Source organism: Haliaeetus leucocephalus, unplaced genomic scaffold (genome assembly GCF_000737465.1).
Source record: "Haliaeetus leucocephalus isolate CR32 unplaced genomic scaffold, Haliaeetus_leucocephalus-4.0 Scaffold973, whole genome shotgun sequence".
Lineage (NCBI taxonomy): Eukaryota > Metazoa > Chordata > Aves > Accipitriformes > Accipitridae > Haliaeetus > Haliaeetus leucocephalus.
Genome location: NW_010973409.1, coordinates 247,325 through 251,508, shown reverse-complemented (window position 1 = coordinate 251,508; position 4,184 = coordinate 247,325).

The window sequence follows — 4,184 nt, the reverse complement described above, 5'->3', positions numbered from 1 at the left end:
CCCTGTAGTCCCCCCAGCTACCAAAACCTTGCCATGCAAACACAATACGAAGCTCTTTACTCAGAAGGCATAACTACAGTCCTATTGCCCTTTGTCCCAGAGCAAGAAATACAAAACCTTTGTTACCCCAAAAATCTCAAAATGGAGTAGAAGCTTGCACTGGTATAGTAGGGAACATTAGCAAGGTCAGCTCACTCTATGTTTTCCCCTAGTTCACCAATAGATGGTGGCAAAGACCCCCTCCGAAGCTGCCACTGGACTTGCACAGTTAACGTCTTTTAAATCCCCCTAATAACATATAAAATGGGGAAGCAGATGCAGACATCTCCTTTGCAAGAATCACCTATAAACAAGTTAATAATTTTTTATTTCTAACATACCTGTACATAATTATTCTGTTAATGCTAGCTTTCTTTATCTTCAGATATGAACGTATTTGTTTCTTCTTTTGTAAAGTAATAATAGTGTTTATCTGTAATTTCATGCAACAGAGCATAAAGAGGAACATCAAAGCAAGCTCTTCTAAAACAGGTTAAGAAATGATACTTGTTCCTAAGAACCCAGCACATCTCTGCCTGAAAGGAAGGAGGGACCAGAGAAGAAAGGCTCCCAGAAAGTGATTTCAAACTCTTGTTACAGCATATAACATTTTGAAGAGCAGGCTGCTCTCTTCTGAATTGCCAGCAGTCGGGGCAACTTCATGTAATTTCAAGAGACTCCACTTAGCTGCACGCCTCTCTTGGCCACTGGTGTCAGGCTCAATGGAGTTTTGGTGGCTCAGGGGAGCCAAGTATCAGAGCCTTGTTATGCAGTATTTGGTGGTAAAATCAGCAAAGGTTATTTTGTTTTGATTCAAAGGCTTTTTAAGTGCCATCTTTGTGCTTCAGGAAACCATGCAAGAAACCTACTTCTGCCTGACTCAGGAGCAGAGCAGTACGGGTAGAGCTCTAAGGGTGACTGGGAAGTCACTAGTGCAGGTGATACGTAAAACAGGAGCTCTGAATGTTTGCAAAGAACCCATCACAATACTGGCTGAAGCAAACCAGACATGCTGGTCAAATTATACAGCACATAATAATATCCTGCCTATCTTAATATGACATTGTTTTCAGTTCATGAGGATATTCACCACCTCATTTCATGATCCTGTGCAATGTTGCCAGCAAATGACTGTCCCATTCCACATCAGCTTTTGAGAGACGGCCAAGCTTTATTAGTCTTTTATTTGAAAACAAAGAGCTTTGAGGTCCTTGGGTCCAAACTGGTAAAAAAAAGTGTGATTTTAGTCTCTTTGCTATCAGGTTCAACTCTGAACACAACTGTGCTAGTTTCTTTTACCACATACCTTTGTAGAGCACTTCTCAAGGATTTTCTGTATTTAGATATTTCACTTACATGCTTTTTAGTTCTTTGCTTATTTGCAGTAACTCGTCTCCAAGCTAGGGATCTATGGTCAGCTTATTTATTTAAGTACCAATCTGTCAGTATAAATAACCCATTGTGCATCAAGCTTTCCATCTTGAAAATAAGAACAAAAGATATTCTCAGCTGTTTTTTCCCTAGCAAGCATAAGGAAAACTTCCCCCACTATTTTGCACAGAGAATAATCTTTTAAATTTTTGTAGGGGGGCTCTAAACTAATTTGTCTAAATCACAAACCTTATTTTTCCTCCTGGATTTGAAATGTAGGTATGTAGAGAATCCAAAAAGACATTCCTAGTGACACATGGGACTCTATTTCCTGCCAAGAGATAGAAAAAGCAGCTCTGAACCAGGTATCTGTGGTGATGGACCAGGTGAGTTCCAGAGATCCCTTACAAGCTAAATTATTCTATGAATGTATGACTCTATAATTCATTCACATACTAGTTTGCTTCTCTGGGTTATTTATGATAGAAGGGTTGTGTTTCTAAGAAAGAAATATTTTCAAAACACAAGATGGATAAGTAGTTCAGTTTCTGTTCTTATCCAGTCCTGAGTGGATATAAACATAAAACCTGATAAACTACTCAGGCTCCCAAAAGGCAGTATAGTGTGGCAGTACAGTCTCTTTGCTAAGAGATCATCACAGGTAACACACAAACCTCCTAACACTCAAAGTCTAGACAGCTCCTTTTTTACCTCAGTAAGATATCCCTGCCTTACTGAGTCACATACTCTTCAGTGTGAGTTTTTCATTGTCTACATGAGGTGAGGTGTTATCTTTACTAACTTAGAAAGCGGATGCTAAACTGTGGGATGTGCCCTGGCCTTAATTCATGCCATCCAGAATCAGCTTATGCTTTTTTATTTCATCCATGCATTTAGCTGAGACAAGAGGACGGCAAAGATTTGTAGTAGGATTTTTTGAGTATTATTACTATTATTGCTATGATTATGATGATTATTATTATTAATAGAGCAGGATGGAGGGAATCCAGTTATTTCCCAGCCACCAACTTATTTATTCTTCATTGGCTTTTACAGATTTTTTTGTTTGTTTCTAATGATAAAACATATTCCTGAGGGTTTCGGTACTATGTAGTTTTTTTACAGAGCAAACTGGGCAATAGTAGCAAACAAAACTAACAGTAGTCCTACCGCAAAGGGACAAAATCAACTAATGGTTCAAATAGTTTAGAAAAAAAAGCTAGGTGAAAGTGTAGCGCACTGGACTGAATAGTGACCACCCTTCTTGCCAGTGTACTTAAAAAAGATTCCTTGGGAAGTGTGGATTATGGCATTTCTTGGGCCAAATAGCATAATGGCCTGAGGGCAAGAAGTGAAAACACACCTTCAGAAGTCAAAAGGTTTCCAAACCCACCAGCTGTACTCCAGCCATCCAGCAAAGACTATATGCAACAAAGGCACATTTTACTTGTGGTTTTCCCATCCAGCAGTGTTTGTTGGGTCTAGACTACTTCTTTGATCTAAAAAGCTTCTTCAACATCTGCAAGCTGAATTGGGAGTAATAGCGGGAGCACTAGGCTTCAGTTTGCGTAGGCAGGAAAAGGGGATTGCTTGCTTGTTTGTTTGTTTGAAGTCAGGACACATAATGGAGGAAGCAGCATTCAGGCCGAAAAGAAATACTAGGAACTTCAGCATACTGAGTATAATTATTCCTAAAAGCTCAGCACTTGATTCAGTGTCTATTTAAGTCAATGGGCGTTTTTCATTGACTTGGGGTGATAGATAAAATGGGCCATTAGTGCACTTTTTAAAAGCTCAGCTGAACAAACACATCACTAGGTGGTTCAGGTCCTTTTTATAATGCCTTTCCTTCTCTCTCAAATACTGCATTTATCTCTACTCTTGTCCTTTACAGTAGCTTGTATTGTAACACTTTCACCTGCATCACAGAGGAGAAAAATTCTCAGCCTCTTTTCCTCTTAGTCAGTAAAAGAGAATCTGCTCCATTAGAGTCCTTGTACCACCGCAGCTCTGAAGATTAAGAAACTTTATCAGGGTATGTAAAGGTAGATTTGAGTACTTAGTGCTGTATTCCTATGCTTAAAAAAAAAAAAAAAATCTTTTTTTTTCTTTAAAATTCTAATGAAACTATTTTGTTAATGAATTTTGGATCTTTCACTTTGAAGTACAGCAGAGTGAAACAACTGGGCAATAAGCATGGATTCATCAAATGAAAAGTTGTCCTGGTTTCAGGTGGGTTAGAGTTAACTGTCTTCCTAGTAGCTGGTACAGTGCTGTGTTTTGAGTTCAGTATGGGAAGAATGTTGATAACACTGATGTTTTCAGTTGTTGCTAAGTAGTGTTTAGTCTCCAATCAAGGATTTTTCAGCTTCTCATGCCCAGCCAGCGAGAAAGGTGGAGGGGCACAAGAAGTTGGCACAGGACACAGCCAGGGCAGCTGACTCAAACTGGCCAACAGGGTATTCCATACCATGGGACATCCCATCTAGTACATAAACTGGGGGGACTGGGGTGGAGGATTGCTGCTCGGGGACTAACTGGGCACCGATTGGTGGGTGGTGAGCAATTGCACTGTGCATCATTTGTACATTCCAATCCTTTCATTATTGCTGTTGTCACTTTATTAGTGTTATCATTATCATTATTAGTTTCTTTTTTTTCTGTTCCATTAAACCATTCTTATCTCAACCCACAAGTTTTGCTTCTTTTCCCGATTTTGTCCCCCATCCCACTGCGGGGGGGGGGGGGGGGGGGGGGGGGGGGCGCATGGGGTT